The 15,748-nt window shown below is 32.0% G+C and overlaps 1 protein-coding gene across 7 annotated transcripts in view; it reads left to right on the top strand.

The window, feature by feature from the left end:
• LOC143247747 (uncharacterized) overlaps positions 1-15,748 on the top strand; it is an 83,884-nt gene that overhangs the window by 54,941 nt on the left and 13,195 nt on the right. The gene's annotated exons all lie outside the window — the stretch shown is intronic.

Below are 15,748 nucleotides of genomic sequence, written 5' to 3'. Positions count from 1 at the left end.
CTAAATACACCAGGATTTGGAATATAACTTAATGCACCAACACTTGGAATATAACTGATAGTTAAAACACACAGAGAAATTTGAGACACAACAGAGAGGTGTTAAAACACACAAAGAAAGTTCAAACACAACACTGATAGTTAAAACACACAGAGAAATTTGAAACACAAGAGAAACGTGTTAAAACACACAAAGAAAGTTCAAACACAACACTGATAGTTAAAACACACAGAGAAATTTGAAACACACAGAGAGGTGTTAAAACACACAAAGAAAGTTTAAACACAACACTGATAGTTAAAACACACAGAGAAATTTGAAACACAACAGAAAGGTGTTAAAACACACAAAGAAAGTTCAAACACAACACTGATAGTTAAAACACACAGAGAAATTTGAAACACACAAAGAGGTGTTAAAACACACAAAGAAAGTTTAAACACAACACTGATAGTTAAAACACACAGAGAAATTTGAAACACAACAGAAAGGTGTTAAAACACACAAAGAAAGTTCAAACACAACATCGATAGTTAAAACACACAGAGAGGTGTTAAAACACACAAAGAAAATTCAAACACAATACTGATAGTTAAAACACACAGAGAAATTTGAAACATAACAGAGAGGTGTTAAAACACATAAACAAAGTTCAAACACATTACCGATAGTTAAAACACACAGAGAGGTGTTAAAACACACAAAGAAAGTTCAAACACAACACTGATAGTTAAAACACACAGAGAAATTTGAAACACACAAAGAGGTGTTAAAACACACAAAGAAAGTTTAAACACAACACTGATAGTTAAAACACACAGAGAAATTTGAAACACAACAGAAAGGTGTTAAAACACACAAAGAAAGTTCAAACACAACATCGATAGTTAAAACACACAGAGAGGTGTTAAAACACACAAAGAAAGTTCAAACACAATACTGATAGTTAAAACACACAGAGAAATTTGAAACATAACAGAGAGGTGTTAAAACACATAAACAAAGTTCAAACACAATACCGATAGTTAAAACACACAGAGAGGTGTTAAAACACACAAAGAAAGTTCAAACACAATACCGAAAGTTAAAACACACAGAGAAATTTGAAACACAACAGAGAGGAGTTAAAACACACAAAGAAAGTTCAAACACAACACTGAGAGTTAAAACACACAGAGAGGAGTTAAAACACACAAAGAAAGTTCAAACACAACACTGATAGTTAAAACACACATAGAAATTTGAAACACAACAGAGAGGAGTTAAAACACACAAAGAAAGTTCAAACACAACACTGAGAATTAAAACACACAGAGAGGTGTTAAAACACACAAAGAAAGTTCAAAAACAACACTGATAGTTAAAACACACATAAAAATCTGAGACACAAAAGAGAGGTGTTAAACACACACAAAGAAAAATCAAACACAACATCGATAGTTAAAACACACAGAGAAATTTGAAACACAACAGAAAGGTGTTAAAACACACAAAGAAAGTTAAAACACAACACTGATAGTTAAAACACACACAGAAATTTGAGACACAACAGAGAGGTGTTAAAACACACAAATAAAGTTCAAACACAACACTGATAGTTAAAATACACAGAAAAATTTGAAACACAACAGAGAGGTGTTAAAACACACAAAGAAAGTTTAAACACAACACTGATAGTTAAAACACACAGAGAAATTTGAAACACAACAGAAAGGTGTTAAAACACACAAAGAAAGTTCAAACACAACATCGATAGTTAAAACACACAGAGAAATTTGAAACATAACAGAGAGGTGTTAAAACACACAAAGAAAGTTCAAACACAATACCGATAGTTAAAACACACAAAGGAAGTTCAAACACAATACTGATAGTTAAAACACACAGAGAAATTTGAAACACAACAGAGAGGAGTTAAAACACACAAAGAAAGTTCAAACACAACATCGATAATTAAAACACACAGAGAAATTTGAAACATAACAGAGAGGTGTTAAAACACACAAAGAAAGTTCAAACACAATACCGATAGTTAAAACACACAAAGAACGTTCAAACACAATACTGATAGTTAAAACACACAGAAAAATTTGAAACACAACAGAGAGGAGTTAAAACACACAAAGAAAGTTCAAACACAACACTGAGAATTAAAACACACAGAGAGGTGTTAAAACACACAAATAAAGTTCAAACACAACACTGATAGTTAAAACACATATAGAAATTTGAGACACAACAGAGAGGTGTTAAAACACACAAAGGAAGTTCAAACACAACACTGATAGTTAAAATACACATAGAAATTTGAAACACAACACTGATAATTAAAACACACAGAGAAATTTGAAGCACAACAGAGAGGTGTTAAAACACACAAAGAAAGTTCAAACACAATACCGACAGTTAAAACACACAGAGAAATTTGAAACACAACAGAGAGGAGTTAAAACACACAAAGAAAGTTCAAACACAACACTGAGAGTTAAAACACAACAGAAAGGTGTTAAAACACACAAAGAAAGTTCAAACACAACATCGATAGTTAAAACACACAGAGAAATTTGAAACATAACAGAGAGGTGTTAAAACACACAAAGAAAGTTCAAACACAATACCGATAGTTAAAACACACAAAGGATGTTCAAACACAAAACTGATAGTTAAAACACACAGAGAAATTTGAAACACAACAGAGAGGAGTTAAAACACACAAAGAAAGTTCAAACACAACATCGATAGTTAAAACACACAGAGAAATTTGAAACATAACAGAGAGGTGTTAAAACACACAAAGAAAGTTCAAACACAATACCGATAATTAAAACACACAAAGAACACAATACTGATAGTTAAAACACACAGAAAAATTTGAAACACAACAGAGAGGAGTTAAAACACACAAAGAAAGTTCAAACACAACACTGAGAGTTAAAACACACAGAGAGGTGTTAAAACACACAAAGAAAGTTCAAACACAACACTGATAGTTAAAACACATATAGAAATTTGAGACACAACAGAGAGGTGTTAAAACACACAAAGGAAGTTCAAACACAACACTGATAGTTAAAATACACATAGAAATTTGAAACACAACACTGATAATTAAAACACACAGAGAAATTTGAAGCACAACAGAGAGGTGTTAAAACACACAAAGAAAGTTCAAACACAATACCGATAGTTAAAACACACAGAGAAATTTGAAACACAACAGAAAGGTGTTAAAACACACAAAGAAAGTTCAAACACAACATCTATAGTTAAAACACACAGAGAAATTTGAAACATAACAGAGAGGTGTTAAAACACACATAGAAAGTTCAAACACAATACCGATAGTTAAAACACACAGAGAGGTGTTAAAACACACAAAGAAAGTTCAAACACAAAACCGATAGTTAAAACACACAGAGAAATTTGAAACACAACAGAAAGGTGTTAAAACACACTAAGAAAGTTCAAACACAACATCGATAGTTAAAACACACAGAGAAATTTGAAACATAACAGAGAGGTGTTAAAACACAGAAAGAAAGTTCAAACACAAAACTGATAGTTAAAACACAGAGAAATTTGAAGCACAACAGAGAGGTGTTAAAACACACAAAGAAAGTTCAATCACAATACCGACAGTTAAAACACACAGAGAAATTTGAAACACAACAGAAAGGTGTTAAAACACACAAAGAAAGTTCAAACACAACATCGATAGTTAAAACACACAGAGAGGTGTTAAAACACACAAAGAAAGTTGAAACACAATACTGATAGGTAAAACACACAGAGAAATTTGAAACACAACAGAGAGGAGTTAAAACACACAAAGAAAGTTCAAACACAACACTGAGAGTTAAAACACACAGAGAGGTGTTAAAACACACAAAGAAAGTTCAAACACAATACTGATAGGTAAAACACACAGAGAAATTTGAAACACAACAGAGAGGAGTTAAAACACACAAAGAAAGTTCAAACACAACACTGAGAGTTAAAACACAACAGAGATGTGTTAAAACACACAAAGAAAGTTCAAACACAATACTGATAGTTAAAACACACAGAGAAATTTGGGACACAACAGAGAGGTGTTAAAACACACAAAGAAAATTCAAACACAACACTGATAGTTAAAACACACAGAGAAATTTGAAACACAACAGAAAGGTGTTAAAACACACAAAGAAAGTTCAAACACAACATCGATAGTTAAAACACACAGAGAGGTGTTAAAACACACAAAGAAAGTTCAAACACAATACTGATAGTTAAAACACACAGAGAAATTTGAAACATAACAGAGAGGTGTTAAAACACATAAACAAAGTTCAAACACAATACCGATAGTTAAAACACACAGAGAGGTGTTAAAACACACAAAGAAAGTTCAAACACAATACTGATAGTTAAAACACACAGAGAAATTTGAAGCACAACAGAGAGGTGTTTAAACACACAAAGAAATTTCAAACACAACACTGATAGTTAAAACACACAGAGAAATTTGAAGCACAACAGAGAGGTGTTAAAACACACAGAGAAATGTGAAACACAACAGAGAGGTGTTAGAACACACAAAGAAAGTTCAAACACAATACCGATAGTTAAAACACACAGAGAAATTTGAAACACAACAGAGAGGAGTTAAAACACACAAAGAAAGTTCAATCACAACACTGATAGTTAAAACACACAAAGAGTTGTTAAAACACACAAAGAAAGTTCAAACACACAAAGAAAGTTCAAACACAACTCTGATAGTTAAAACACACAGAGAAATTTGAAACACACAGAGAGGTGTTAAAACACACAAAGAAAGTTTAAACACAACACTGATAGTTAAAACACACAGAGATATTTGAAACACAACAGAAAGGTGTTAAAACACACAAAGAAAGTTCAAACACAACATCGATAGTTAAAACACACAGAGAGGTGTTAAAACACACAAAGAAAGTTCAAACACAATACTGATAGTTAAAACACACAGAGAAATTTGAAACATAACAGAGAGGTGTTAAAACACATAAACAAAGTTCAAACACAATACCGATAGTTAAAACACACAGAGAGGTGTTAAAACACACAAAGAAAGTTCAAACACAATACCGATAGTTAAAACACACAGAGAAATTTGAAACACAACAGAGAGGAGTTAAAACACACAAAGAAAGTTCAAACACAACACTGAGAGTTAAAACACACAGAGAGGTGTTAAAACACACAAAGAAAGTTCAAACACAACACTGATAGTTAAAACACACATAGAAATTTGAAACACAACAGAGAGGAGTTAAAACACACAAAGAAAGTTCAAACACAACACTGAGAATTAAAACACACAGAGAGGTGTTAAAACACACAAAGAAAAATCAAACACAACATCGATAGTTAAAACACACAGAAAAATTTGAAACACAACAGAAAGGTGTTAAAACACACAAAGAAAGTTAAAACACAACACTGATAGTTAAAACACACACAGAAATTTGAGACACAACAGAGAGGTGTTAAAACACAAAAATAAAGTTCAAACACAACACTGATAGTTAAAACACTCAGAAAAATTTGAAACACAACAGAGAGGTGTTAAAACACACAAAGAAAGTTTAAACACAACACTGATAGTTAAAACACACAGAGAAATTTGAAACACAACAGAAAGGTGTTAAAACACACAAAGAAAGTTCAAACACAACATCGATAGTTAAAACACACAGAGAAATTTGAAACATAACAGAAAGGTGTTAAAACACACAAAGAAAGTTCAAACACAATACCGATAGTTAAAACACACAAAGGAAGTTCAAACACAATACTGATAGTTAAAACACACAGAGAAATTTGAAACACAACAGAGAGGAGTTAAAACACACAGAGAAATTTGAAACACAACAGAGAGGAGTTAAAACACACTAAGAAAGTTCAAACACAACATCGATAGTTAAAACACACAGAGAAATTTGAAACATAACAGAGAGGTGTTAAAACACAGAAAGAAAGTTCAAATACAACACTGTTAGTTAAAACACACAGAGAAATTTGAAGCACAACAGAGAGGTGTTAAAACACACAAAGAAAGTTCAATCACAATACCGACAGTTAAACACACAGAGAAATTTGAAACACAACAGAGAGGAGTTAAAACACACAAAGAAAGTTCAAACACAACATCGATAGTTAAAACACACAGAGAGGTGTTAAAACACACAAAGAAAGTTGAAACACAATACTGATAGGTAAAACACACAGAGAAATTTGAAACACAACAGAGAGGAGTTAAAACACACAAAGAAAGTTCAAACACAACATTGATAGTTAAAACACACAGAGAAATTTGAAACACACAGAGAGGTGTTAAAACACACAAAGAAAGTTTAAACAATCCACTGATAGTTAAAACACACAGAGAAATTTGAAACACAACAGAAAGGTGTTAAAACACACAAAGAAAGTTCAAACACAACATCGATGGTTAAAACACACAGAGAGGTGTTAAAACACACAAAGAAAGTTCAAACACAATACTGATAGTTAAAACACACAGAGAAATTTGAAACATAACAGAGAGGTGTTAAAACACATAAACAAAGTTCAAACACAATACCGATAGTTAAAACACACAGAGAGGTGTTAAAACACACAAAGAAAGTTCAAACACAATACCGATAGTTAAAACACACAGAGAAATTTGAAACACAACAGAGAGGAGTTAAAACACACAAAGAAAGTTCAAACACAACACTGAGAGTTAAAACACACAGAGAGGTGTTAAAACACACAAAGAAAGTTCAAACACAACACTGATAGTTAAAACACACATAGAAATTTGAAACACAACAGAGAGGAGTTAAAACACACAAAGAAAGTTCAAACACAACACTGAGAGTTAAAACACACAGAGAGGTGTTAAAACACACAAAGAAAGTTCAAACACAACAATCATAGTTAAAACACATATAGAAATTTGAGACACAAGAGAGAGGTGTTAAACCACACAAAGGAAGTTCAAACACAACACTGATAGTTAAAATACACATAGAAATTTGAAACACAACAGAGATGTGTTAAAACACACAAAGAAAGTTCAAACACAACACTGATAATTAAAACACACAGAGAAATTTGAAACACAACAGAGAGGAGTTAAAACACACAAAGAAAGTTCAAACACAACACTGAGAATTAAAACACACAGAGAGGTGTTAAAACACACAAAGAAAGTTCAAAAACAACACTGATAGTTAAAACACACATAAAAATCTGAGACACAAAAGAGAGGTGTTAAACACACACAAAGAAAAATCAAACACATCATCGATAGTTAAAACATACAGAGAAATTTGAAACACAACAGAAAGGTGTTAAAACACACAAAGAAACTTAAAACACAACACTGATAGTTAAAACACACACAGAAATTTGAGACACAACAGAGAGGTGTTAAAACACACAAATAAAGTTCAAACACAACACTGATAGTTAAAACACACAGAAAAATTTGAAACACAATAGAGAGGTGTTAAAACACACAAAGAAAGTTTAAACACAACACTGATAGTTAAAACACACAGAGAAATTTCAAACACAACAGAAAGGTGTTAAAACACACAAAGAAAGTTCAAACACAACATCGATAGTTAAAACACACAAAGGAAGTTCAAACACAATACTGATAGTTAAAACACACAGAGAAATTTGAAACACAACAGAGAGGAGTTAAAACACACAAAGAAAGTTCAAACACAACATCGATAGTTAAAACACACAGAGAAATTTGAAACATAACAGAGAGGTGTTAAAACAGACAAATAAAGTTCAAACACAATACCGATAGTTAAAACACACAAAGAAAAATCAAACACAGCATCGATAGTTAAAACACACAGAGAAATTTGAAACACAACAGAAAGGTGTTAAAACACACAAAGAAAGTTAAAACACAACACTGATAGTTAAAACACACAGAGAAATTTGAGACACAACAGAGAGGTGTTAAAACACACAAATAAAGTTCAAACACAACACTGATAGTTAAAATACACAGAAAAATTTGAAACACAACAGAGAGGTGTTAAAACACACAAAGAAAGTTTAAACACAATACCGATTTGTTAAAACACACAAAGGAAGTTCAAACACAATACTGATAGTTAAAACACACAGAGAAATTTGAAACACAACAGAGAGGAGTTAAAACACACAAAGAAAGTTCAAACACAACATCGATAGTTAAAACACACAGAGAAATTTGAAACATAACAGAGAGGTGTTAAAACAGACAAATAAAGTTCAAACACAATACCGATAGTTAAAACACACAAAGAAAAATCAAACACAACATCGATAGTTAAAACATACAGAGAAATTTGAAACACAACAGAAAGGTGTTAAAACACACAAAGAAACTTAAAACACAACACTGATAGTTAAAACACACACAGAAATTTGAGACACAACAGAGAGGTGTTAAAACACACAAATAAAGTTCAAACACAACACTGATAGTTAAAACACACAGAAAAATTTGAAACACAACAGAGAGGTGTTAAAACACACAAAGAAAGTTTAAACACAACACTGATAGTTAAAACACACAGAGAAATTTCAAACACAACAGAAAGGTGTTAAAACACACAAAGAAAGTTCAAACACAACATCGATAGTTAAAACACACAAAGGAAGTTCAAACACAATACTGATAGTTAAAACACACAGAGAAATTTGAAACACAACAGAGAGGAGTTAAAACACACAAAGAAAGTTCAAACACAACATCGATAGTTAAAACACACAGAGAAATTTGAAACATAACAAAGAGGTGTTAAAACAGACAAAGAAAGTTCAAACACAATACCGATAGTTAAAACACACAAAGAACGTTCAAACACAATACTGATAGTTAAAACACACAGAAAAATTTGAAACACAACAGAGAGGAGTTAAAACACACAAAGAAAGTTCAAACACAACACTGAGAGTTAAAACACACAGAGAGGTGTTAAAACACACAAAGAAAGTTCAAACACAACACTCATAGTTAAAACACATATAGAAATTTGAGACACAAGAGAGAGGTGTTAAACCACACAAAGGAAGTTCAAACACAACACTGATAGTTAAAATACACATAGAAATTTGAAACACAACAGAGATGTGTTAAAACACACAAAGAAAGTTCAAACACAACACTGATAATTAAAACACACAGAGAAATTTGAAGCACAACAGAGAGGTGTTAAAACACACAAAGAAAGTTCAAACACAATACCGATAGTTAAAACACACAGAAAAATTTGAAACACAACAGAAAGGTGTTAAAACACACAAAGAAAGTTCAAACACAACATCTATAGTTAAAACACACAGAGAAATTTGAAACATAACAAAGAGGTGTTAAAACACACATAGAAAGTTCAAACACAATACCGTTAGTTAAAACACACAAAGAAAGTTCAAACACAATACCGATAGTTAAAACACACAGAGAAATTTGAAACACAACAGAAAGGTGTTAAAACACACTAAGAAAGTTCAAACACAACATCGATAGTTAAAACACACAGAGAAATTTCAAACATAACAGAGAGGTGTTAAAACACAGAAAGAAAGTTCAAACACAACACTGATAGTTAAAACACACAGAGAAATTTGAAGCACAACATAGAGGTGTTAAAACACACAAAGAAATTTCAAACACAACACTGATAGTTAAAACACACAGAGAAATTTGAAGCACAACAGAGAGGTGTTAAAACACACAGAGAAATGTGAAACACAACAGAGAGGAGTTAAAACACACAAAGAAAGTTCAATCACAACACTGATAGTTAAAAGACACAAAGAGGTGTTAAAACACACAAAGAAAGTTCAAACACAACACTGATAGTTAAAATACACAGAAAAATTTGAAACACAACAGAGAGGTGTTAAAACACACAAAGAAAGTTTAAACACAATACCGATAGTTAAAACACACAAAGGAAGTTCAAACACAATACTGATAGTTAAAACACACAGAGAAATTTGAAACATAACAGAGAGGTGTTAAAACACAGAAAGAAAGTTCAAACACAACACTGATAGTTAAAACACACAGAGAAATTTGAAGCACAACAGAGAGGTGTTAAAACACACAAAGAAAGTTCAATCACAATACCGACAGTTAAAACACACAGAGAAATTTGAAACACAACAGAAAGGTGTTAAAACACACAAAGAAAGTTCAAACACAACATCGATAGTTAAAACACACAAAGAAAGTTGAAACACAATACTGATAGGTAAAACACACAGAGAAATTTGAAACACAACAGAGAGGAGTTAAAACACACAAAGAAAGTTCAAACACAACATCGATAGTTAAAACACACAGAGAAATTTGAAACATAACAGAGTGGTGTTAAAACACACAAAGAAAGTTCAAACACAATACCGATAGTTAAAACACACAAAGAAAGTTCAAACACAATACTTATAGTTAAAACACACAGAGAAATTTGAAACACAACAGAGAGGAGTTAAAACACACTAAGAAAGTTCAAACACAACATCGATAGTTAAAACACACAGAGAAATTTGAAACATAACAGAGAGGTGTTAAAACACAGAAAGAAAGTTCAAACACAACAGTGATAGTTAAAACACACAGAGAAATTTGAAGCACAACAGAGAGGTGTTAAAACACACAAAGAAAGTTCAATCACAATACCGACAGTTAAAACACACAGAGAAATTTGAAACACAACAGAAAGGTGTTAAAACATACAAAGAAAGTTCAAACACAACATCGATAGTTAAAACACACAAAGGAAGTTGAAACACAATACTGATATGTAAAACACACAGAGAAATTTGAAACACAACAGAGAGGAGTTAAAACACACAAAGAAAGTTCAAACACAACACTGATAGTTAAAACACACAGAGAAATTTGAAACACACAGAGAGGTGTTAAAACACACAAAGAAAGTTTAAACACAACACTGATAGTTAAAACACACAGAGAAATTTGAAACACAACAGAAAGGTGTTAAAACACACAAAGAAAGTTCAAACAGAACATCGATAGTTAAAACACACAGAGAGGTGTTAAAACACACAAAGAAAGTTCAAACACAATACTGATAGTTAAAACACACAGAGAAATTTGAAACATAACAGAGAGGTGTTAAAACACATAAACAAAGTTCAAACACAATACCGATAGTTAAAACACACAGAGAGGTGTTAAAACACACAAAGAAAGTTCAAACACAATACCGATAGTTAAAACACACAGAGAAATTTGAAACACAACAGAGGAGTTAAAACACACAAAGAAAGTTCAAACACAACACTGAGAGTTAAAACACACAGAGAGGTGTTAAAACACACAAAGAAAGTTCAAACACAACACTGATAGTTAAAACACACATAGAAATTTGAAACACAACAGAGAGGAGTTAAAACACACAAAGAAAGTTCAAACACAACACTGAGAATTAAAACACACAGAGAGGTGTTAAAACACACAAAGAAAGTTCAAAAACAACACTGATAGTTAAAACACACATAAAAATCTGAGACACAAAAGAGAGGTGTTAAACACACACAAAGAAAAATCAAACACAACATCGATAGTTAAAACACACAGAGAAATTTGAAACACAACAGAAAGGTGTTAAAACACACAAAGAAAGTTAAAACACAACACTGATAGTTAAAACACACACAGAAATTTGAGACACAACAGAGAGGTGTTAAAACACACAAATAAAGTTCAAACACAACACTGATAGTTAAAACACACAGAAAAATTTGAAACACAACAGAGAGGTGTTAAAACACACAAAGAAAGTTTAAACACAACACTGATAGTTAAAACACACAAAGAACGTTGAAACACAATACTGATAGTTAAAACACACAGAAAAATTTGAAACACAACAGAGAGGAGTTAAAACACACAAAGAAAGTTCAAACACAACACTGAGAGTTAAAACACACAGAGAGGTGTTAAAACACACAAAGAAAGTTCAAACACAACACTGATAGTTAAAACACATATAGAAATTTGAGACACAACAGAGAGGTGTTAAAACACACAAAGGAAGTTCAAACACAACACTGATAGTTAAAATACACATAGAAATTTGAAACACAACAGAGATGTGTTAAAACACACAACGAAAGTTCAAACACAACACTGATAATTAAAACACACAGAGAAATTTGAAGCACAACAGAGAGGTGTTAAAACACACAAAGAAAGTTCAAACACAATACCGATAGTTAAAACACACAGAGAAATTTGAAACACAACAGAAAGGTGTTAAAACACACAAATAAAGTTAAAACACAACACTGATAGTTAAAACACACACAGAAATTTGAGACACAACAGAGAGGTGTTAAAACACACATAGAAAGTTCAAACACAATACCGATAGTTAAAACACAGAGAGGTGTTAAAACACACAAAGAAAGTTCAAACACAATACCGATAGTTAAAACACACAGAGAAATTTGAAACACAACAGAAAGGTGTTAAAACACACTAAGAAAGTTCAAACACAACATCGATAGTTAAAACACACAGAGAAATTTGAAACATAACAGAGAGGTGTTAAAACACAGAAAGAAAGTTCAAACACAACACTGATAGTTAAAACACACAGAGAAATTTGAAGCACAACAGAGAGGTGTTAAAACACACAAAGAAAGTTCAATCACAATACCGACAGTTAAAACACACAGAGAAATTTGAAACACAACAGAAAGGTGTTAAAACACACATAGAAAGTTCAAACACAATATCGATAGTTAAAACACTTAGAGAGGTGTTAAAACACACAAAGAAAGTTGAAACACAATACTGATAGGTAAAACACACAGAGAAATTTGAAACACAACAGAGAGGAGTTAAAACACACAAAGAAAGTTCAAACACAACACTGAGAGTTAAAACACACAGAGAGGTGTTAAAACACACAAAGAAAATTCAAACACAACACTGATAGTTAAAACACACACAGAAATTTGAGACACAACAGAGGTGTTAAAACACACAAATAAAGTTCAAACACAACACTGATAGTTAAAACACACAGGGAAATTTGAAACACAAGAGAAAGGTGTTAAAACACACAAAGAAAGTTCAAACACAATACTGATAGTTAAAACACACAGAGAAATTTGGGACACAACAGAGAGGTGTTAAAACACACAAAGAAAGTTCAAACACAACAGTGATAGTTAAAACACTACAGATAAATTTGACACACAACAGAGAGGTGTTAAAACACACAAAGAAAGTTTAAACACAACATTGATAGTTAAAACACACATAGTAATTTGAGACACAACAGAGAGGTGTTAAAACACACAAAGAAAGTTCAAACACAACACTAATAGTTAAAATACACATAGAACTTTGAAACACAACAGAGAGGTGTTTAAACACACAAAGAAATTTCAAACACAACACTGATAGTTAAAACACACAGAGAAATTTGAAGCACAACAGAGAGGTGTTAAAACACACAGAGATGTGAAACACAACAGAGAGGTGTTAGAACACACAAAGAAAGTTCAAACACAATACCGATAGTTAAAACACACAGAGAAATTTGAAACACAACAGAGAGGAGTTAAAACACACAAAGAAAGTTCAATCACAACACTGATAGTTAAAACACACAGAGAGGTGTTAAAACACACAAAGAAAGTTCAAACACAATACTGATAGTTAAAACACACAGAGAAATTTGAAGCACAACAGAGAGGTGTTTAAACACACAAAGAAATTTCAAACACAACACTGATAGTTAAAACACACAGAGAAATTTGAAGCACAACAGAGAGGTGTTAAAACACACAGAGAAATGTGAAACACAACAGAGGTGTTAGAACACACAAAGAAAGTTCAAACACAATACCGATAGTTAAAACACACAGAGAAATTTGAAACACAACAGAGAGGAGTTAAAACACACAAAGAAAGTTCAATCACAACACTGATAGTTAAAACACACAAAGAGGTGTTAAAACACACAAAGAAAGTTCAAACACAATACTGATAGTTAAAACACACAGAGAAATTTGAGACACAACAGAGAGGTGTTTAAACACACAAAGAAAGTTCAAACACAACAGTGATAGTTAAAACACACAGAGAAAGTTGAAACACAACAGAAAGGTGTTAAAACACACAAAGGAAGTTCAAACACAACACTGATAGTTAAAACACACAGAGAAATTTAAACACAACATAAAGGTGTTAAAACACACAAAGAAAGTTCAAACACAACATCGATAGTTAAAACACACAGAGAAATTTGAAACATAACAGAGAGGTGTTAAAACACACAAAGAACGTTCAAACACAATACCGATAGTTAAAACACACAGAGAGGTGTTAAAACACACAAAGAAAGTTTAAACACAATACTGATAGTTAAAACACACAGAGAAATTTGAAACACAACAGAGAGGTGTTAAAACACACAAAGAAAGTTCAAATACAACAGTGATAGTTAAAACACTACAGATAAATTTGACACACAACAGAGAGGTGTTAAAAGACACAAAGAAAGTTCAAACACAACACTAATAGTTAAAACACACAGAAAAATTTGAAACACAACAGAAAGGTGTTAAAACACACAAAGAAAGTTCAAACACAACATCTATAGTTAAAACACACAGAGAAATTTGAAACATAACAAAGAGGTGTTAAAACACACATAGAAAGTTCAAACACAATACCGTTAGTTAAAACACACAAAGAAAGTTCAAACACAATACCGATAGTTAAAACACACAGAGAAATTTGAAACACAACAGAAAGGTGTTAAAACACACTAAGAAAGTTCAAACACAACATCGATAGTTAAAACACACAGAGAAATTTCAAACATAACAGAGAGGTGTTAAAACACAGAAAGAAAGTTCAAACACAACACTGATAGTTAAAACACACAGAGAAATTTGAAGCACAACATAGAGGTGTTAAAACACACAAAGAAATTTCAAACACAACACTGATAGTTAAAACACACAGAGAAATTTGAAACACAACAGAGAGGTGTTAAAACACACAGAGAAATGTGAAACACAACAGAGAGGAGTTAAAACACACAAAGAAAGTTCAATCACAACACTGATAGTTAAAAGACACAAAGAGGTGTTAAAACACACAAAGAAAGTTCAAACACAACACTGATAGTTAAAATACACAGAAAAATTTGAAACACAACAGAGAGGTGTTAAAACACACAAAGAAAGTTTAAACACAATACCGATAGTTAAAACACACAAAGGAAGTTCAAACACAATACTGATAGTTAAAACACACAGAGAAATTTGAAACATAACAGAGAGGTGTTAAAACACAGAAAGAAAGTTCAAACACAACACTGATAGTTAAAACACACAGAGAAATTTGAAGCACAACAGAGAGGTGTTAAAACACACAAAGAAAGTTCAATCACAATACCGACAGTTAAAACACACAGAGAAATTTGAAACACAACAGAAGGTGTTAAAACACACAAAGAAAGTTCAAACACAACATCGATAGTTAAAACACACAAAGAAAGTTGAAACACAATACTGATAGGTAAAACACACAGAGAAATTTGAAACACAACAGAGAGGAGTTAAAACACACAAAGAAAGTTCAAACACAACATCGATAGTTAAAACACACAGAGAAATTTGAAACATAACAGAGTGGTGTTAAAACACACAAAAGAAAGTTCAA

Source organism: Tachypleus tridentatus, chromosome 3 (genome assembly GCF_004210375.1).
Source record: "Tachypleus tridentatus isolate NWPU-2018 chromosome 3, ASM421037v1, whole genome shotgun sequence".
Lineage (NCBI taxonomy): Eukaryota > Metazoa > Arthropoda > Merostomata > Xiphosura > Limulidae > Tachypleus > Tachypleus tridentatus.
This window is presented reverse-complemented; position numbering and strand designations above follow the sequence as displayed.